Genomic DNA, 23,279 nt, shown 5'->3' with positions numbered 1-23,279 from the left:
ATATTACTGATATACTGTAATTTGATACATATGTCCTGTAACTGTTATGAACAGCATTGGTAAAAAATTTTAATGTGATTAATGTGTTTTTAAAAGGATTTTGGTCTTCCATTGGCTGAATGATATTCCATTGACAATAATTATCAGAACTAAGTGCATGATTAGGAAGATTATCATCATCACAAAGACCTCGAATTCTACAATTTCAGTTTGAAATATCACTACAAGACAATGTCAATAATAGCACTAATGCAGGAAGATGCACGTGCACTTCGAAGCAAAACAAGAATATTTACATTTAGAACAAATTTAAGTACTTTGAGCTACACAGTCACTGAAGGACTTTTATTTTCAATAGTAACTCCTACCTTCATTAAAAAAAAGCACAATAAATCTGTCTTATTATCAGCTAAGCTTATCTGAGCTTGCAGGTTTGACTTTTTAGATCTTGTCTTTTGAGATTGCATAGATGTAAAGCCTTAGGTATTATTTATAGCACTCATGGAAAAAATCAATAACCATATATATATATTTGCAAATATAAAAGAACATAGAAATGCAGAATATTTACACCACATGGGCACAGAAAAAAAAACTGAATGTATTAAGTATATCTGAGTGCCAATCCCTCTCCCAGACATTCCTTCTCTACAGGAACAATGCAGAAGAATAGAGAAAGTGCTCTGACTGCAGTTGGAGAAAAGGCAGAAAATTGGTTATATTTCAAAAATGAACATTTTTCACTGGACAAAATATAGTTATTGTATGCCATGTTTTGGAAAACATAATTCTCAGGCACTGCAGGCTATTGCTTGCCCAGAGGAAACAGAAATCATAATCAATGCCATAGTATGGTAATACATAAATTAATAAAATCTAAGCACAAACAACTTGATAAACACAGCACCAAGATGTTTCATGGAGCCAGGAAAACCTCTGCACTTGAAAAAAACATGCAAGACATGGACACTGCCCTTTAAAAAAAACTTGGAAAACCTTTTCTAAACTATGTGATTCACCAAAGTTCTAATTTCTTAGAAACGAACCTTCTGAGTATTTTGTACTCGGAAGCACCAGTAGCTATAAATCTAGCTAGATACATACATGCCTACCTTATGGGTCAGTTCTCTATTGTTGCAAAAGATAGTACGAAGCATAGCACAAATATCTGTGAAATAATTTTTAATAAATTTTAACAATATGAGCAACTATTTATATCTGAATATTTTGGAAATCAGGATAGCTTTGGCATTTCTGAACCATGAAAAATAATTTCTTTTGCACCAGTCTAATCAGATAGCCTTACAGCAGGCAAAATCTAAACAGATGAAATCATAAAATAGAAGAACAAGGACATTATGGTGTTGAATCTAGTGACCTGAGCAGGTAAAGCCCCATTAAAAAAAAAGTTTGTCACCAGATTTGACAAGATGGTGGTTCTTAGGCACAGAATTAAATATTTTTAGACATTCACTGGAAGACTGTTCTTTTCAACAGTGGCTACATTTTTGTTATTTATTCAACAATTCAACCACAGAAAAAGTAAACAATCTAAAGTATTCTTTTGAAAAAAGCCATCAGAGAAGAAAGAGGTACTAATTATTGAAGATATCTGCCTCATCCATTGGATTTGGCTCCATGATTGAATCCAGCTCGGCGTAAGGAAAAATTAAGAGTGCAAATTAAATACACGCAGGAGAGCTGGGCTTGGCTTCATGCCCACTGTCATCAGAGTTAAAATCCATTTCCAAGATCCACTGTAACACTTTCCTCTTAAGCTTCCTCTGGGTCACAATGACCTTTGTTAAACACTGTAACAAGTGATAAAAATGAACACTGGGAGTACATTTGTTGCAGAGTTAAAATTGAAAGGAACCAGGAGATCTGAAACAGATTGCAGATAAATGTAATATACTGCTCAGCTACATTCCTCTTTGTTCCAGATGTGTGATTTGTTACTAGTTATAACAGAATGCAAATTGTATTTTGTAGAGACTAAAACCAACACATTATAGAATGCAGAAGCACTGTCTATCTATTTCTAAAAGGAAATTGCACCTGCCTGCAATCTTGTCCTCATTTGACTGAGCCCTCCGAGTATTACAATGATTTAATGCAACAGCTTTTCACATTTGAAGGGTGTGGTTCAGCTCCGGCTTCACAGAGATGAGTCTAAGAGTCTAAATTTAGCAGGTAGTAAAAGTTTATCCATGAAAACAAAAAAAAAAAGGACAAAGACCTCTCTTCACATAACTGTGTACATCAGTGTAATTCACAGATTGTGCCCTGCTGTTTCCGTGGGACTGACCGACATCAGTTGTATTTTCAGTCTTGCAGTTCTCACAGGCAAGGTGGGCAGCATACCCACTTATTTGCATCAATGCCATCCTTCTCACACTTTCAGAAACATTGACCCCTAAATGGTTATAAAGGAGCATGGGAGTTTACCCATGCAGCTGTAGTCCTGAGTACTGGCCCTGAGTACTGGCCCTGATCACTGCAAAAGTAAACAGTCATTAAAAGTTACTCTGTTAAAATGTTCCAATTTATCTTCAAGCAAAAATGTGAAGCAAAGCTTTGTTTTTATTTGCTCTTTCCAAGAGACAAAGATAAGGGATGCAGTAAAAATAATCATACTGCAAAAGGAAACAAGGCCTGCCATTTACAACTACCCAATGTGAGGAAAAGGGAGACAGGTGACATGCAAAAACCAGTTTCAATTGTTAATGCTGAGGACACTGTTACAATTTTCATTCTTATCTGGTCTCAGCTCCTGACATTTTTTCATGATTTACTACAGTCCTCACCCAAGCAAAATTTCTGCAGAGTTCAGTAACATTTTTGTGGGAGCAAAATTAAGTAAAACAAGGAAGGGATGAAAATGCAGAGCTGTCTGCTGCAATGAATGGGGCTATTTGTGCAGCAAGGAACAGTTCAAAAGCCTGTGTTGGCATATTACCCTTCATCCCCAAGTAAACTTCAAACACACACATGCTGTCTCCAAACCCAGCAGGAACTACCCGAAACACCAATACAGCTCAGTTCCTATCCATCACAAGTGCCCTCCCGTTCTGTGCAGTGCTCACACCAGGACAGGGCCTTCTATTTTGTGTCCCAGCGTGTTGCCACTTTGCAAGGAGAAGTGCTGCACGCAAAATACTCACAGGAACTCAGCAGGAGTCGCTGCCTCATGCAGAGTCAAGAGACTGGCTAACCGTGGGGCTCACTGAGGAGGGGTTTGCAGACTAATTTGCAGCAACCCACCTGTCCCCTTCTACAGGTGCAGAGCAGCAGATTGGTTCATGAGGAAATTTGGAGCCAGATTTTAAATGCCCAATATTCTTCAGGCTGTGACATTTTCCAAAGGCTTTGCTGTGGAAAGAAACACACAGGTGATCACATATTAGGACAAGCATTGTGCAGGAAGACTTGCACAGAGCTACTTATTTGAGAGCCCTGCTGACAGGCCCCAAAGAGAGCTGCCAGAGGAAACAATATGGGATTGCTTACATCCTACATGAGGCAGATACCCAAGCAAGGAACTACAGAAAGAGACAGTAACTCTGAGAGAATGTGGAAGTCTGCCTCAACCACAAGAGATCAGCTGACTGGTGGCATCATGTATTGGTATGAGGCAAAGTCAGTCAACTCTCACCAAGCAAATATCTCAGCAGGAACCCACAGGCAGGAACCCTTACATTGAAGAATAAGACATCATGTCCCATTAAGATGCCACATGGGCAGAAGTTGCTGCATTATATAATGGTGAGCTTGGCTCCTACCTCTCTGCATGGTAGGGATTCTCAGCTCCCAAGGAGTTCACAACTTGGAGGAGCTGTGAGATGTTGCCCCTGGCCATGGGTGTGGCTTTAGCACCACCATAATTTCCTGGCTCTTCTGTCTCTGTTGTCTATGTCAAGCATTTTGAAGTGGCAATGTTACTTATTTCTAAGTGCAGTTGCCACTGATGCTGAACAGTGATCCATTGTTCCTATTGTTGCTTCTGGACTCAGTGGTTCACAAAAACAATGCTTAAGTTGCAACTTCAGCACAGGGAGTCTCAAAACTGCTGACTGTCAGAAGCTGGAAGAATCACTGTCCTTGCCCTTTTTCCTATGCTTCTCCATGAGCACCTTCTGCTGGCTGCTGTCAAGAAAAAGTTGCTGAAATGTTTGGTACAGGCATATATTGGTCCCCTTATGCTCTTCCTCTGGCATTTCCCTGATCAACACTAATAGCTAAGGTTCAGTTATTTCAACTGACAGTGCTGATGTCCTTCCTTATGTTGTTTAAAAACTCCTTTCAAAGTGTCTGACACTTTGATTTTCCATGTCAATGTCCTTTCCAGATTGTACTGCATTGACTGAAGTAACCACACCATGGGAGTGAAGTAATCTTTGCTTAACAACAAAGAAAAGCCTGAAATAAATATTGGAACATATTGATATACTCTGGTTTGGACATAACTACCTAAAAAAAAATAAACACATCTCCCCCGCAGAAAAAAAAATAATTATCTGATCTACATTCTGTCACCTGGTTCTCATGAAGATTTACAAATTCAAGAATAACAATGGGAATTTTTGAAGAAGGGGAAAATTAGTGGAGAGAAACTTCACTAGCATTTTCCAGCTTTTGATAAAATGTCAAATGGGTGTTTATTTTTTTTCCATTTTGAAATCCTAATTTCACCAGCTGTTTTCTCTTTCCCCAAGGGAAAATGAGATAAATGTCTCAAAAACATAAGAAAGTGGCATTATTTTCTGCAGAATTCCTCATTTCATTAAGAAATTCTGAATCAAAAGATTTCTGTGTTTTAAAAATAAAAATTAAAAAATCAGAAACTATATATTCAAGGAACAAGTAAACAAGCATTTTTTCAACACCCTTCGCTCATGAAAGGTAAGAGTATGATGTACTATATGTGGAATAGAAAAAATAATGATCAGAACTGCACAGCAACTCTGAATTTTAAACATATGGCAGAAGGGTATTCCAGAGAGAAATAAAACTTATTCAAATGACCAGATAATTTTAAGGGCAGAGACTTAAGATGAGAGAAATCAATGCCCACAGGACCCAAAGGCACACACTAGACAGTATGAGGGCTATGGGGGAAGCCTGTATGGTTTCCAAACAGAACTTTTCTTTAAGCTATTTAGTAAAACAATTGTTCAAGATATGCTTGCCTTTTTCTTGAGTAAGAGTTACTCTCAAAGGAAACCAAGTTCAATAGCATTCAAAATATTTTTAAATTTATATATTTGGACAGACAGAGGTATTAGTTTACTAAAGAATGGTCAGCATCCATAAGGAACAACTAATGAAATTTGCTGTATCATTGGTTACCACAATAAATGGCAATATTTTAATATAGAGTATATTCAAATGCTATGTCACAGTATTTTCAACAATGTAACTGTAAACTGCAAGTGCCACACCAAATTGACTGAAAAAGAAAGATACCTGTACTATTCCTGAACCAAAAAAGAAAATTCATTTTAAAAAATACGTGAAATTAATGACAAACTAAATCTTAAATCTTAAAAAAGGAATTCATAAATATCGCACATCCATTTAAGACTTTTTTAAACAATAAACTTTGTGAGAAAGATACTTGCAAACAGATATTACATTCAAGATTATATTACTGAAATTGTCTCTACATCTTTAAACACTTGCAGAGGTTCATTTCTGGCTAAGAATTCAAATCATACGTCATACCACAGTTTTGGATAAACAATGATCAAAACAGACTAGAAGAGCAATCATGAAAGCACTAAACAACAGAGAGAAACGATAACGATGAAATGTTGATTTGCCCCTGTGTGGTAGATTAAGGAACCTGTACAGAGCGGATGTCACATTTTTTTAGCAATGCATGTACCCAAATTTGCTTTTGGCAAACATTGCTTAACTGCTGCTGTTTTTCATGAAGTCAATGAAGACTTGAGTTAGATAATGAGCTGGCATGCACTTTTGAAATGTTTACTGTGTTCCTTAAAGTAAGGGGAACATGCTGATTCTTAAACTAATTTGTTTTTTGTTGTTGGTTTCCCCCATCTCTCCCCTACTATTCTGTTCTCCCTGTCTTTGGAATAAACAGAAAACGACTGAGTCTTTTTATACTTTTTTATTTTAACAATTACACAACTGAAGAATCAGTACTTTCCAAATGGCAAACAACTGAGCCATGTCAAGAGCCATGTTAATCTCATGTGTTCACTCCATTGTTAACAATGAAGGAAGGGGGATGGGGAGGACAAAATAAAATCCATCTATTCTGGCCTAGATGCAGGATATGAACAAGGAGACCTTCCATAAACAATGTAGTCTTTTTCTTCTGGCAGGGGGAGGTGAAGGGGAAGATGATGGTAGGAGGACTTTTGTGGAAGAGGAAGCTGCACACATCTTGCCAGTCAATACGGCATTCAGAAAGCTTGCATGGTGGGAAGAATTTCCCACCCATTGTTAACTAGGAACTTGATTTGAAGATGCAGTTTTTAATTAAAATTGGCACTTCCAAGCTTCACGCTGGCGTCCACCATCTTGCTAAACACTGAGCTCATTTGTGGTTCCAGCAGTTTGCAAACGCAGTCTTAGAGGTGTCAAACCATTTCCCATCCTGCCACCCTTAATCAGTGCTTAGTCCCCATCTCATCCTGAGCAAATGGGAAATTTACTCCAGTAAGACAAAGTAAGGACTGTAGGATGTGACCTCATTTAGCTAGAATCCACAGATCCCAGCCTTTATTACTTTTAAGGCATTATTAACGGAGCCAAATTCTTCAGAAATGTTGGAGGAAAACAGGGTCAGTTGTTTTCAAGGCTTCTATATGCTTCACTTCACTCAGACATCCACAGCCGTCATTATGGATTACAGATCCTACTGCTTAGCTTACATTTCATTCTCCTCTTACTTCCAGACAATAGAATTCTAAAATATTACCACCAACAACAAAAATTTCTGGGTAGATATCTAGAATTTATGTTTCACACGGATGGACAAAATGGTTAACTTGTTTTGTTGATTTAATGAATCAAGTATGAATGAATACAACCTATTTAATTAATATATTTGCATATGTAATGCATTCTGACTTGAGGGATCTCGGATGAAAAACCTAGTTTCAGCTTTGCTGAAAAAAATAACAAAATATCTTCATAATACCCTCATTAAGAGATCACATCTCATTATTTAGGACCCTTTTTCTAAATAGTCCTCTGGGGGAAAAAAAAGAGAAGAAAAAAAGTCTATTTTTTCTAGCTATGCATATTCTGAGATGTTGAAGGACAAGCTGGGAGGGTGATTTTTCTGGTATTTAAATTTTATTTGGATTGATGTCTTTACAATGTCTAACATTATTAGGTTCACTACAAAGGATTTCATTTCATCTTACAGTAGAAGAATAATATTATGCAAATTGCATAAGGGACTTCACAAGACTATCCAGTTCATGTGAATACTAGCTAGCAAAGCAAGCTGTTGTTGGCTTTTGAAAAATCTGTCAACAATTAAGCTCATCAAAAGGAAATTCATAAGCCGATTTAGTAGAAATGTCTCACAAAGCCTGAGCACTGTAAGGTACATTCATGTATTTAGTTCAATTAAATTTCTATTCATGAATTAAAGTAATTGCCAAAGATTCATATATTTGCATTAAAAGCTTGCCGAATGTACAAATCCAAATATAGACAGAACCTCAAAATTTCTAAATTACTGCAATTTGGAGTCATTTGCAGAATGATCTTACAACAGGAGTAAATCAGTGTTCCAAGCCTTCTCACACTATTCTGAGAAATGCCGTCTTTCAAAAAGTAGTACAAAAAATGGAAGATATCTCCACCTACACTCAGTGTCCATTTACTTCTGAAAAAAAACCCCAATATTTATTACTGCATTTACAACATTCTATAGCCTTTATTTAAGCCAGAGGACAAGGTCTTAAGAGGGTTCTATAGAGTATGAGAGTTCTTCAGTAATGACACCAAAGCAGGTAATCCAAGAAAATAATATGTCTGCACTGCAAACTGTCTGTCCATCTCCCAAAAAAAAAGGAGTTCTTTCGTCTCTTGACTTGTCCAAACCATACTTAGCTAAGTCTCTCCAGGAAATTACAGGCTTCATTATGGAAATTCTCTCTTCACTGCATGTTAATTTGATTATTTTTATTCAGAATTTTGCATATATACGCCACTTGACCAGATCTGACTCATCACACTTGCTCTGTATTTAAGACTTTATTCTAGCTTCTTCCAGTAATGAATTTATGTTGATTTTGTAAGATCCTGTTCATGACCTTAAAGTTAGTTCACAGGGTCAGACCTTTCATTTTTCTGTGTTCAGCTATTACTTTCTGCCACTGCACTTTCATTATTCAACCTCCAGTCTTACAGGAATAGGACTTGGCTGATACTTATTTTTGCGAAACTCTTTGCTTTCTGATCTCAGGAATTTTGAAACTCTGTGCTTCAGAGTGTCTGATTAAATCTGGATTAAGACTCTGTCCTTAATCTAGAGTTCAACAAATGTTTCAGCTTTGATATAAGACAATTTATAAGAACAACATTAAATATATCTTCATTGTATTGGAAGAAATCTATGGGGGAACAACTGCTACACTCTCTCTCCACATTTCTAGATGACAGTTAATTATTGGCTACTGTTTGTTTCTTTTTACATATAAACACAGCGTAGATATTGCCAGGAAAAAAAAACCAATGTTGGAATGAATTTATGGTTGCAAGACTGTACTAGAACTTCTGAAACACCGTAGTAATTATGCCTTTACTCTTCAAATAAATAGCCTGTACTTAACTTTGTTTGGCTGAATTCAAATATTAAGATAGAAGTCATACAGGTGTGAAACAAGCAATTTCCACCCTATCCTGTAAAAATACTACACATTAGCTGTACAGCTATGATTAATCATAATACTGTTCATCATTCCAAATCAGACTCAGTGACTTTTATAGACATCTGTTTTCTTTCACATTTACCACATACATGGATGTACGGTCACTATTACAGAGATTTGACTCATCGAAAAACATCACAAGCCAACCACTAAATCAGTGAGGAATATGCAGTTCATCAGAAGCCATGAATAACATAAGATCCATATGGACTTGGGCAAAATTACTGAGTTTGTCAGGCCATTAGGCTCCTTGCACACCACCTTCCTGGAGATGAGGTGGTGCTCAGCAAGCAAGCTGTCTATCAGCGGGCAGCCACAAGCTTGGGGAAACTGGTGAACATAACTATCTTCTACTCATCCAAAATGAGGGAGTAAAAAAACCCTCCTTTTGTTTAGCAATAAATACAATAGAAGCTACAGGCTAAAGCACGAATCAGCATGACAAGGTTGGAGGAGGAGCTGGGCGGTGCAGCCTAAGGGATCTTCCCCAGAGTCAAATGCAGAAGCAGGAATTGGACTTGCTTGTTATAAGAACTACTTCTTTTCAGAAGAAAAAAAACCATGCAGTAACACAAGAAGACAGTGCAGAGATGGGTCCGCAGAGGCTAGTGAAGACAGCAGTTTGACACTCAAAGAAAAGCAGAAAGCTTTTTGGGCAAAGTGATGGCTGCTGGAGGACTTGGAACTGAATGAAGGGTGTTCAAAGAACTTAAAACTAATGGAATATTATTTTAATTAAACAAGAATGTGTAAAGGACATATCTGACAGTTATCACAATCTCCTCCCTGCAGTAGCAACCTGTGAGGCTCATGCACAGGGTGTCTACTAGGGCGAAGAGGGAATAATTGGGAGAGTAAGACCCCATAGGTCTTTGCAAAGTTAATGTCAGTGGGGCAGAGATGCTTCCCTGACACACCTTCCTCTAAATGACCTCTTAGCGTGTTCAGTAAGGTACTCTCCAAGGAGTAGAGCTACATGACTGTACCTGCTGTGGCTGAAAACACTCAGTGGAGAGGGTATTTCAAACCTGTGCAGGAGAAGGGAAAGTACACCCACTGCCAGCTAGGCACTGAAGAAGGCCCCAGCCATCAAGAAAATGTGAGACTTAATCCTGCTTGCACTCAGGATTTACCTGCAAGAGAACAAGCCCATGGCAAGCCTGAGGGAATAGGGGCCACCCTGGTAAACAGAATAGTGCTAATCCCAGTTGTGACCAGGGACACTACAGCTACCTTGCCTGCCACAATAGGGGTGTGCTCTGTTAGAGCCAGCAGGATAGTCAGTGGAGCTGCTGCTCCAGCCTCCACAGTGCCAGTGGTTCTTTCTGCCATGAGAGAGGGACTGGGCTGCAAAACTGGGACACCAAAGACGCAGGTAATTCATACCTGACCACTCCTGCCACAATTCTGCCATTACTCTTCTCCATACTGTATAAGAGAATGGAGCCAGGCTCTTCTCAGTGGTGTTGATCAATAAGACAAGAGGCAACAGGCAGAAACTGACACACAGCAAGTTCCCCCAACATGAGGAAGAACTTCTTTACTGGGAGGGTGACTGAGCGCTGGAGCAGGTTGCCCACAGAAGTTGTGGAGTCTCCTTCTCTGGAGATATTCAAAAGCTGTCTTAACACAATCCTGAGTAATGGTCTGCAGGGGACCCTGCCTGAGTAAGAAGGTTGGATAATATGACCTCTAGTGGTCCTTTCCAACCTTACCTATTCTGTGTTATACTTCTTGACCCAAAAATGTTCTCACAGCAGGAGAACTTGACACCGAGCATATGCTTCAATTCGATCTGCTTATCAGGGTTCAAATCTGAATTTGAAGTGGGAACTCCACCCTTGGAGTACTCTTCTCTCCAGAGAGTGAACATAGTTATTATCGGCTCTGAGGCAGAGGGTACCTGTATGCATCCTACTTTGGGGCATCATATCCCTCATGTCTCTCCATGGGTCTAGCCGTTATTTTGTGCAGTTTGTGCTTGATGCAATTGCAAGACTCTCACTGACTTCACTAGGTTTAGATCAGATATTTGATGGAAAATCGTAATGGAGAATGATGGACTAAAGGCAGCAGGATTTAACAAGTATTTTCATGAGGGAATGCACAAGTGCTACCTGCTGCATACCAAAATGACCACATGAGGTGCATAGAGTAGCAAACAAACTTCTACCTCCAAATCTCTATTTTATCTCTGAATTTAGGTATTTTAATCCAAGAGACAGAAAGCAAGCTTGAATTTCTTTTCTCTAGCTTTTCCTACTGACTTTTCCCTGAATTTCTCTACTATGCATCCCACGCTATGTTATCTCTCTTTGACCTCAGTCAGAGTAGAGTGCTGGATACGTAATTTTAAGTTGTTACCTTTGTGATGATTTAGTGCCATAAGTTTCTTTCCAAACAAGTTAGGTTAATGTACTTATACCAGAACAATGCTATACAATTTTTTTAGAAAACACCTATTTGACATTTAAACTGTGTGCAATTGTTGGCAGCCTACTGACGTAGCAGAGACCAGATTTGCAGAAAACTGCCTCCTCCTGCAGATCTTCCAAAAGTATCCCATATTGAGCATATTCAAAAGAAGCTCTGAACATCTTCTGAAAGTGGAGCAGTTATGAAGGAAAGGAAAAACAGATTGGAGTAACTAAAGAACATAGAGCGGGCAAATAATTTGTGCTAAGGCAGTCAGGAAATCAGAAGCCTAGAAAGACCACGCAGAAAACTGTCTGTATTCTGCCAGTGCTACTGAACAATACCACACTGCATGGTTTTTTTAAATAGTTTTTAACATTTAGCTCTTTTTAAACGTGTAATTGTGTTGTGGATACTAATTTCTTCAGATCCAAGTATAATTATTCTTCTAAGTATTTTGTCCATCTCTATTGTAAGCTTTTCTTAAGACAGCTACAAAATATTGCTAATATTTTTTAGTTAATAGTGTGTTTAGAAGGTCATGTCAGGTTATTGCTGGGAGGATTAAAAGATTTTCTTTCCTCCAGAGCCCTTTGTTGTAAGAAAGCAAGGAAATTTAAAACAGGATTTATTCCTTCGAACCAGGACAAACCAACAGAGTACCGTGGCAAGAGCATGAAGCAAGAGCAGTCTGGGCCAGGAAATTTACAAAGAAAGCTTTCTTCAAACTCAAAAGTTAAGCTGAAATTTTAAAACTCTTAATGGTTCTACATTAAGGGCAGCAAAAGACAACTGATTTCACAGTCATTCCCACTTGCAAGTCCTTTTTCAAAAGATCCCTGTACAATAACTGGTAAGCTAGTGGCTGTCACTAACATGGGTACACATTCCTGGCACATATAAACTTCAGTTGGTACTTGTCAAGCCAAGCCCTGCTGGCTGCTCTCACTGCCACCAGCGGGAAGAAAGGATAGTGATGAGCATCAGTTCAGTGGAAAAACAGGAAAGATTGGCAGGAAAGAAAAAAAGAAAAAGGAGAACTTGGAAAAGTTTGGTCTCAGATGTCAAAACAAATCCACTGGCAGATATAATGGATTTTCCCAACAGATGTTACTTAGAACTAAACAAGACTCTCAGGCCTTAGGATCGTGTCTGTAGGAAGTTCTAAGTAGGTGTGCATCTTTATATAAGTGCTGTCATTATATTAGTCAACTGCTAATATATAGTAATGATGAGATCCAGGGTGAAAGGAAGATCAATTAAAGTGGATGTACCTTCTGACTTAGTTTAAAATTGGAATGCATCAGCCCTATGAAGTGATTGTGGATGTCTCAAAATTTATTGCTCAGAATGTAATTTATTTGGAATACTTCAAAACCCAGCAAATCCTACCCTTAACAAGACATTAGGTATCGTGGTGTTTTCTGTCCTTAATCCTTTCCAGTGATCTCCCAAATACACACAGCTTAGACCTTGCTTTCTACAAACACCTTGTCCTGAAAAAAAGTCTACTTGGATTTTTTTTCTCTCAGTCATTAACTTAGCATGACATTCACTTCTAAATGTTGCATCAAACTGGTTTTTTGAGCAACTGAAAGCAAGATCATGGTCTGCTGGAACTGGGCCTATAAATATCCTGACCATTTCCAAATAAAAGTGTCATGCCATAATAGATATCCTGGAAAAGAACTGATGCAACAGCACCAATAGAAATATTTATATATTGTTTTTAAAGACTGCATCAACAGGTGGCTTTCATCTACCACACAGTGTTGCTAACTTAGCTACTGCAACATTTTGAACAGATGTTTTTAAACATCATCAATAGTATTACTCTAGAATTTTCTCATCAGCATACTGCAATGTCCTTTCTGGTGGGCAGTTAATATATCCTGCTTCCATTGGTTCATCTAAATGATAGTTCACGGGAGGATGAATGAGCTGACTTCTATTTGAGACGACAGCTTGATGCAGCATTTCAAGGCTTAACCTAACATGCCCTTACTTGAGGTCAGCCAGCAACCAGTCCCAGAAAACATGTTTGTTAGATGTGACTGAAAACAGTTTAGCACTTGCATTAAAGTAATAATTAAACATGAACAGTGTGCCTTGATGTTGTTTAAATGAATGACACATTCCATGCCCAGAGCAGTTTTCAACCCAGTTCTGTGACAGACAAAACACAATAACTGATCCAAGGAAAAATTAATGAAAAGTGTACCAAGAGGTTAAGTAGCTATCATTCTGACTGAACCATATATTATGGTGTCACTTGTATAATATACCTCGACAAAGAAGGTGGAGCTCAGTTGCATCCAGTATGCCTCCACTAAAACAGCTGGCACGAACCATCAGATGGGCTTGTTAGTAGTTTCCTCTTGAGTGCTGTTATATAAGCATGGAGACTGCAAACAAAAAAAAAAAAGAGAAACAAATGGAAAATAACTAGACAAAAAAATTCAAGGAAAAAATTATTTGTATGCATCTACCTTTGTAATTCTAGCCTGGACAGAAAACGGAAACTTCAGTTTTCCCTCAACTGGGAAAATTCTCTAATTTAAAACAGCTTTTGACAGAGATTTGTTTTCTCAGTTTACATCAGCTAGACCTCTCCCAGAAACCCAGAGCAAGTGATACTGTTGACATCTCTACCAAAAGTTTCTCTTCTCTCTCTAAATCATAATGCTGAGCTGAGAACCCTAAGCCAAGTGACTCTACATACACACCACAAAAAACCACTGAGGAGTAGGTGAGCTTTTGGAGAAATAAACTTTTATTTGGGTGTCTAAGAGGAACTGTGCCTTTTTCTGTATGAGCTGGAGGCAGCTGCAAAAATGGGCCATGAACAAACAGGTTAGGATTCCCAGTCAGACCAGAGTGCACTTCGTATTGAACAGTACTTAAAATGTGGAGGGGAAAAGGAAATCCAGGGAGCAGTGCAGTAGCCATGTCCTAATGCCCCTAATATCTAATTGTGTGGGTCAAAGCAAAGGGAGACAGCAGAGGCTCAGCAGGTGCAAACGCTCAGGACAGACCCTGCACCTCTCCCGTGCCACAGAGCAGGAAAGCTGCCCTCCTCCACCTCCCCTGATACACTTCAGAAAGGCAAACCCATGCTGCTGCAAGTAATCCCAGCACTCAGAAACATTATGTCTTTCTCAAAGGTGCAAGCTGTGAAGCCCTGGATAGACAGAGAAACTGTGCCTGGATAGAAAGGACTATCAAAACAGACATTTCGACCCACTGAATCTCCAGATAAGCTTCTGCCAAGCTCAGTTCCAGTTCCCGTAGCAGAGATCCATCTCATCTCACTTTGGGGGTCTGCACCTGAGGCTCATAACAGGCAAATGGGTCTCTTCAGACACACTTCACTTGGCCTACTTGAGTCATTTTCCAGAGATGCTGCTTATTCTAAAAGAGTGTCCATTTCTCCAGTTAGAGTTTAAGAGTCTAAAAAACTGGTCCAGAAGCAGAGGCATAATTACCTAACTGAATCCCAGTCTCTGATGTCTTCCTTTACAAGTGACATTCCTAAGGTAACCACTTCCAGGTACAGTCAGAAAGGGCTTCCCTAGCCTTCAAAGTGCTTCCCAATTTAGCATTTATCAAATGAGGCTCCTCATTATGCACAGTTTAGGCATTTAGTTGAGAAGACTGTACTAGAAAGGCTACAATCAGCACTATAAAATACATTTCTTGTGCATCTAAGCTAAATTCAAAAGGGGACTGGGCCACAGAAACTCTACTTTGTACCTGGTCTGTGCCATGCAAGGGGACAAGAAGAAATGGCTCAGCCCCAGACAGATGATGAGGTTACTGTGCCCAAGTGTCCCCCTCAACTCCCCCTGCACTGATATTTGAGCTGTTCATAAACCAGCTGCTGAACCACTGGAGTTACTTAACACTTTAGGGTGGGGTAAACAGCTAGAGGTGATAACCACATTAGCTGTCTCAAGCTCACAGCAACACATAAATCAGTCAGAGGCCTCTAGGCACACTGAAATGGGATACACAGACACCAGCAAACTAAGCAGGAAGCTGCTTAAGCTAGCCAGTGGGAAACACAAAGGCAAGTGCAGTATAAAATTGCACAAACACACACACACAAACACAGATACAAATTTACAAACTATTTTGGAGACTGTACTCTGTAAATCAAACACCAGGACATTCATCAATCTCAGCCTTGGTTTTCTGTTCTTCCTCTGGTGACAGACGTTTAACCTACATCTTCCAGAAGAATGTCAGTCACCAAGATGCCACAGCAAGTTCCCACTGTTCTGCCCATCATCCATACATACACACCTTTTTATTTTCTTCCTTTTTAAAAAATACCCTTCCACTTTCTGGATGTCTATTAGTCTCAGGGGACAGAAGCCTACCTCTCTTTCCTCTGTAGTAAGTGTCCTAAAACAGATTTTCTAGAAATCATTCTTTTTTTTACCCTCTGCATACTGCATAGGGAAAATACAGCAGGAGGGCACCAAGTACAAAAACCCTAACACTGAATAGTGTTACAGCATTCTCATGGGTAAAAGGTCTTTTCGTCCACCAAAACAGGTGAAAAAATCTCAATATCTCCTTAGGTAAGAACTCTAAGGAATGTTTGATTCAACATCACAAAACAGACCTTTTTCTGATGAAATTGTACATATTCTTTATACGCTTTTTTTTCTCTAACCACAAGTGAACAGAAAAGAAAGAGGATGAGAACACATTTGTCTCAGTTTCAAGCTGTGGGCTGCAGAGCCAGGGATTGATGTGGTCAGGACACAGGCAGGTGGCACAGACTCAGAAACAAGACTGATAAGTTCTGTAGATGTTTTACCAGCAGAAACTAACCCAGAAAGAATTGGCATAGGGGAAGAGAAGGTAGATGGGAAAACAGTGAATGTCAGTGACACCTAGTGACATCCTAAGTGTTAAAGAGGCATTCAGATAAAATTCAGATAAAATTAATCTACTCCATTATTTATGGGGGTTTAGTTGCCTGCAAAACTAATTGTGCTATTCTGCCAGAAAGCTGCCTATGTATGGGAAGAGATGGAGAATTTCAGCCATCACCTTGTCTGCACTGATCACTTATTTTCTTGGAACAAAAGCAGCAGCCATAATGGACAGGAAAGTAAAAATATTATGCCTGTTGATACATTCTCTTCATATAGTTTGGAGAGCACTTCCCCTCTTCTTTATGCTCAGCACTGGCAGATAATGTGACTTCCCTCTAGAACCACGTGCACTGTGTGTATGGGTTGAGTCCAACATTAACCTACAGAGCCATTCTAAGTAAAAGCACATAAAAGAGAAGTGTACTTAAAAATAAAGTCACAATCATGTACAGTACTCAGCGTGCTTAAACAGTGCACGTAATACAGTTCAGAGTAATAACCACTCACTACTCGGGTTTCTAATATTAAGGAAGATATAGAATGGAATTAAAATTCAGTCTGGAGCTAATTCTGGAGCACAGCCAGCCTCATACAATCCATAATGATTCCTGTGTCAAAATTATGTGTCCCATTGTCTTGATGCCTTGATCAAGGTTTCAGAGTTTCTCATTTTTCTGACATCCTCAACATTAACAAACTTACAGTCAACCTGTGTTTATCTAACTGCACCGTCACTGAAGTTCTGCTCAGGAATCTACTCCTTTGCAATTTTTTTCATCAGCATACGTAGTAATGAATGCTGTCCCTGTATAGCTAGTTCTCTTCAGCACAAATTAAAGAGTCTCTTGAAAAGGTAGTGGAAATGGAAACACGATTGCAAAAGTTCCCTTCACTTGCAACCACTCTACCAAGTTACACTCTTTACTTATAAGCCTTATTCATCAGTTATTGATGAACTGACTGCAAAAAAGTACCAGTAATACTTAGCCCTCTTGTAAATAATCCTAAATCACAGAGTTCCCAGTAATCATAAAGGTCTTCAGAAAATCAATAAGCATCCCCTCGTCATATACTTAAGCTTCCAGGTTCAGGTTTTCCATTTGAACTGAAATGACATATTCAATTTCAGTTGTTATTAAAGGACTTTTTTTAAATTATTTTTCCGTTTCCTTTGGTTATTTGCATGGGAGAATCAGAATGACAGTATGCCAGAGTGTATGTAATACAGGTAGAGTACACAAGTGTCCTGCATTTTCATAAAGTCTCCCCTAATCTTCTGAAAAGCCACTGAAAGAACGGGAAAAACTAATCCACATTATAACATAGTAAACCTTCTTAAGATTATTAAGTAACCTCTGCACTCCTGGTGGGGCATGGGTTCCTCCTTCCTTCAGCTATAAGCTCCAGCCAGCAGATGGTAGGTTCTCTGGACCAGAAAAACAGCAATGTGCACCTGACAAGTGAGGAGTCTTGCAGAGGATGCGTGCAATGACATACCTGCCTCCCCTGCTGTGTGTACCAGAAAGTGGGGGATTGGATCCAGCAAGATAGGAATGCATGGTTAGAGACCTCCAGTTCTTAGACACTGAATACATATGAGAGCTATGATTTTTGAAGCCAAATTCCTATTAAAAACAATAGAAATTTGGGTGTACAGATCCCTTAGTCTCTGTCCAGCCAAAGCAATTCCTCTCCCCTCAGTCTCTAGCTGCTACCCATTGGTTAGCTCTGCTGGTACAATTTTTTAGAAGGATTTGTTGCACAAAGAGAAAGACTTATTAAAAACAGAAAAAGAATGTGTAGTGCCTCTGTAGCCAGAATCATAGTTTAAAAATCTGTGGGCTGGATTTTCCTGAGTGCTCAAAAGATCCAAAACAGTTATAAACCCATATGAACAACCTAAGCTCAAATATATGCCCGTTTTTCATTTCCAGTGATTCAAAGGAGATATGTTTACTACTGCACCTGGCACAGCACTCTTCCAGAAGAGACAAAAATAAAATCATGTTTTCATTAATATTTTTTTTCCTTTTTAAACACTTCTCTCCATTATTTATTGGTTCAGAGATTGTGATTCACTTTAGGATAACAATATAAAACCAAAATATTTTTATCTTATTTTATGATTATTCTCTTTGGCTATAAATAACTCTGTAGCTATCAGGCCAACGCTCTTGAGATTCCTCTTCTGCCTTTCCACTTCACTCTACAGCTGGATTGACTAAAATACAAGAAGAATAGTTACCTTTTCTGAGCTAAGAAGGTGCAATTCTTGCCTCTGTTCTAGGTGAATTTCACCCCAGGAGAACCAGCAGCTTAGTGTATATTTGTGATCAGGTCCTGAACTGCTTGTACAATCATCTCTTCTATTAGTTTCTATTTAAGTAATGTGAGTTCAGTTAGATATTTGTACATTTGCCAGGATTGAAAGGGGGGGGAATAAAGCAGCCCTTTAAAAACTTTCTAAAAGCCGCTGGAGAACAAGTCAGCTGATGAGTGTATTTATTGCTCTTAAATAATTTGGGAAGCAAAGAGTGACCATTTCAATGTGGGGAAACCTGTTATTAAACACACCAGACACTAGGCAAATTGTTATGTTTTCTTTTTCTTTTTTTTTCTGCTTTGTTGATGACTATCACAGCAAGATTATTTTTTTCTGTTACATTTATTTCTGAGATGAACAGAGGCATCCATTGTCAAACCAGTGTCCTAGGGTGTCAGCTGCCTGCCTGCCAGAAGCCCAAATCCATGATATTACAGACACAGTGCCAAGCTTCAGCTAGCGATCCAGTCGTTGCCCAGTGCTGTTCATGAGCACTAATAAAACTGTCAGGTGTGACTCAGACCAGACCAACCAGAGTGGCTATTGGCTCTAGGGAAGGGTTGGGGAAACAGGAACACAGGTAGTATTCTGGCCAACCTTCCTAATGGAGATGAAAAATACATCATGTCAGACCTTTCTATTTTGTTCCATGTTTATAGTCCACAGCTTAAGGGAGAAACAGAAAATAGGATATTAAGTTTAGAAAGACTGTGGCACAAGCTGCACAATATGTCCTCAGTACTTTCATTAGTAAACCAGTAGAAGAAAGTTCTTCAAAACACATTACTATATGATTCTTGGATGAATACTATTATTGTTGCTTTTTTTTGAAAGGATTGACTGAAGTCCAGCTAGAAGCAGAATGCTGGAATACTAAGGTACACTAAATTTGCAGGGCATCTGGCTGTGAAGAATAGAAAAACATCCACAGGACAGGTCAAAAGGGTTGTCAATTAATCATTGGCTGTGAAATTGGTGGAATGAAATAAAAAGACAAGTTCTGCACTTCTGCAGGAAAATCAAATGCACAATTACAAAGTAGAGAAAAGCAAGTTAGCTACAGAAATGTAGAAAAATCTTTGATAAACTAGGTGCAAACTAAGTTAGGAGTATGATTCTCTTGCAAATACGGTGTTTTATGAGAGGTAACTAGTTCACACCTTTTGGTATTAATGATGCCTAAAATCAAAAATACAGTCCAGTTTTGAACTATATGCTTAAAGATTTATGCAGACACCTGAAGAGTCCAGAGAAGAGCAACCAAAAAAACCCACACACACTGGGTTGGAATATACGATCTAGGAAGAAAAGCTGAAAGATTTGAGTTTGTTTAGTCTAGAAAAGAGGCTGAGGAAAGACATAAGTCTTCAAATATGCAAGATGCTGTTATAAATATGACAGTGATCAACTGTTCTTCAGGTTCAGCAAGGTTAGAAGAATAGTTCCGCTTACCATGTGGTAAAAGAAGATTTGTTAGCTATTGGGACAAAATAACTAACAAAAACAGCTATACACTGGAACAGCTCACCGAGGTTTGTCATGGAATCCTCATCACAAGAGTCCATTATGGAAAAGTTAGACAAATCACTGTCAAAAACAGTCCTTGGTTCTGTCACAAAACAGAGAGATGGACTGGTCGCCTGAGCTCCCTCCCATTCCTACATTTCTATGATTTACTAGGGAATATGCAGTTTCTTGCACAAGCCACTCTTTTTAGGGGTTTAGTAAGTCACACTGACTAATATATTGCATGCAAAAACCTCTATCCTGATGCCAAGTATTTCAAACTCTATTTAAAACTTTACCACTGTAAAAACTGTTATGTTCTAGCAGGAAAATCCAGGAAGTAGTACCCTGCAATATTATCGTACCAAGGGAGAAGACAATTACTTCCAAAAGACCTTTCAAAATCTCATGAGTGACCACAAGGCAAGGTCAGAAAAGGCCAATGACATTTCTGTCAGAAGGTAAGAAAATCCCAACACAGTTGGGGTTGTCACAGGCTGACAAAAACCAACACACAGCAGTGGCTGAAGGCTACACAGTAATTGATTCAACACACTGGTACAGCAGGAAGTCCTGGGTGTCCAGTACATCTTGAGTATAAAAACTAACATCTAGCTAGCTGATATGTTTCAGAAGCTGTCATCCTAATGTTACCAGGGGATACTTATAACTGATAAACATGGTGAATTTATTAAGCATGTCAGACACTTAATAGGGAATCCCCAAATATGTTACAGACATCCATACTACTGGCTTTGGCAGGAAATACCCTTGGAAGAAACAAGTGTGGTGATTCCATTCCACTTAAATAATGAATGAAAACATCAAGCCCAGCAAAGGCCTGCATAGGCACAATAGCACACTGTTCAATTCTAGGACAAAAATCAAGTAAAGTTAAAATCTTCAACACTTGAGAGATGTTATCATCTCCACGGGATCCACTGGAATATCTGTGATGATCTGACAAGGCATAATTCAGGAAAGTATTTAAGCTTCTGAAGTCTTGCAAACTTTGGTGGTATCCAGGCAATTAGTGTACACTGGTCAGAAATATTTTCCTGAATTATTTGCCCTCAGAAGTATCTCACGAAAGCATCTAAAGACAGCTTGGAAGAATGTGAGCTACCTGCAAGGATAATTCATAAAAGCAATAGCAAAGAGCCTGAAGGAGCTCAGCTTTCTTGCTAAAATTCTTAAGGCAAGTTTCTGCAAAACATCTTTCTGGTTTAGAACATTTCTACATACAGATTCTGTTTTTCAGAGATCCCATTCCTGCATTCCTTGCAAACCCAAAAACACCCGCTGACATCATTAAGCAATGCGCTGGCATCAGAAATACAGGCCTAAGCCAACAGAGGTTGTGGGTAGCCAAAACTGTGCTGGAAACAGTTCATCCCGGTTCGGTCAAACCAACCTCTGAAATCACAGCTGGTTCACCAGTTGTGAGCTTCTGAGGGTCTTAGCAGATCCCACTCACTGCTGCTGCTGCCAGCTCTTTAAGAAGCTGATGTACCCATGCTCAGCACAGATGACTGCACTCCTCACCTCCTCAACCCTCACAAGCTAGGACCCAGACACCCCTTTTCCTACGCTTAGGGATGCAGTTATTCCTGCTTCTTGGCCCAGCCCCATTCCCTTGCTCCCTGGCCCCACTCCCGGAACCAATTCATATGCAATGGGCTACATATCCTGCTGGTGGAGAAGGGCTAGGAGGGACTGTCTTGAAAAGATTTAAAATCTTATTAATGAATACAATATGAACTTCAAAGTCCTACTGGGGAGCACTATTTGTGTAATGGCAAGAAAGAAAAACAAATGTATCTTGAATCCTGACACGACTAAAGGCAGTAGAGAGAAACACTGGGGAACCAGGATTTCAATCAACAATTGATTTGAGTACCCATTCTTGTAGTGGATGGAAGGAATCTGCTTGGGAAAAGCATAGAAAAGGAAACTCTGGATGGAAGGAAACCAGATCATAAAGGCAAAGAGCAACGGCTGAGAGAAAGCCAGAGTGAATTACAACAAAAGTAGCTAAAAAAAACTTGAACGCATGGCAGTTAAAATGGGAAAAAAGCTTTGTTAGTATTAGCTAAATAGGCCTCCTGTAAAGAGTCAATGGGCCCTTAATTTTCTGTTATTTATATTCTGTTTAAAAATCCTTAATCATCCTTCTACAACCCACACATATGACCACCATATAACCCATTGTATATAAAGTGCAGGGAAGCTGCAGATTCAGGACTAACTCTGCTCTCAACTTGGCAAAATAATTTTAGCCATTAGCTTGCAGTGGAGGGAGCAAATGCAGCCCTTGAAGTGCAAATCTCTTCTTCATATAATGAGAGTCAGTTGCTCCCACGCAGCTGTCAAAATCTCAGGAAAGTTAACTACCTCTCTGGTCCTGAGCATAATATGAACTTCTATATTTCTGACAAAACCCAATTCTTGGATTTAACAGGTCTCATCCAGCTATTTACTGCTGCAGGTTGTGGATGTGTTGTGGACTCCTTGAACACACCTGAAGAAAATGCAGAAACGCAAACACAAAACTCTGCTCAGAGTTCATATCGGAGGATAAATCTAAAGCAAAAATTCTTTTCCTTTCCTATATTAAAAAAGAGCTAGTAGATCAAGATTAGATTGTAAACTTGGTTCCTCTGTACTCTGTACAGCACTGCAGCAGTCTTTGGACTATAGCACACTCCTACTCAGTGAAGCAGGAAGATAGAGCCATGATTATTATTTTCTTTACTTTTCAGGCAATTATATTATACAGGGAGAAAAGAGAAGACAGGGCAATATCAGTATGATTAATACCTTTAAATATGTCAGTTACAGGTCTGAGCATTCTTTCTGCATAACCACCACTGAAATACAAGGACCAATTCTTGGTAATATTTGTTTTCCCAGACAGCATATCACTGGTACAAACCCTTCAACAGACTTCCTGTCAGTGTCCTCAGATATTGGATGAGATTCAGAGATTGAACCTTCTGGACTACAAATATCCACAGGAAGAAATCCCATCTTGTAGTTTTCCTCCTATCTGACTGCTCTGCAATTCAGTGTCTTCTGCTACTCAGTCTCCATTCTATCACCCAAAGAACATTAGTTTTCCTGCTTCAGTAGAGCCAGTGTTCAGATATTCCAAAGAAAGAAGCCAAGAGCTCTGAACACTCTCCAAATTTCTCCATCATACTGACACACAAAAAAGTAACTTTTGAC

At 39.1% G+C, this 23,279-nt stretch overlaps 1 long non-coding RNA gene across 1 annotated transcript in view; it reads right to left on the bottom strand.

Moving 5' to 3' along the window:
• Window positions 1-13,739, bottom strand: part of LOC127461627 (uncharacterized) — a 31,952-nt gene extending 18,213 nt beyond the window's left edge. Inside the window, exons 1-2 of the long non-coding RNA XR_007900186.1 lie at window positions 13,619-13,739; window positions 3,165-3,372 (exon numbers count right to left, since the gene is read on the bottom strand). This is a non-coding gene — a long non-coding RNA (uncharacterized LOC127461627). The remainder of the gene's footprint in view (window positions 1-3,164; window positions 3,373-13,618) is intronic.
• Between the last annotated feature and the right edge of the window lie 9,540 nt (window positions 13,740-23,279).

The sequence above is a fragment of the Manacus candei genome, unplaced genomic scaffold (assembly GCF_025592945.1).
Source record: "Manacus candei isolate 608988 ecotype Guabito, Panama unplaced genomic scaffold, ASM2559294v1 h1tg000109l, whole genome shotgun sequence".
Taxonomy (NCBI): Eukaryota; Metazoa; Chordata; class Aves; order Passeriformes; family Pipridae; genus Manacus; species Manacus candei.
This window is presented reverse-complemented; position numbering and strand designations above follow the sequence as displayed.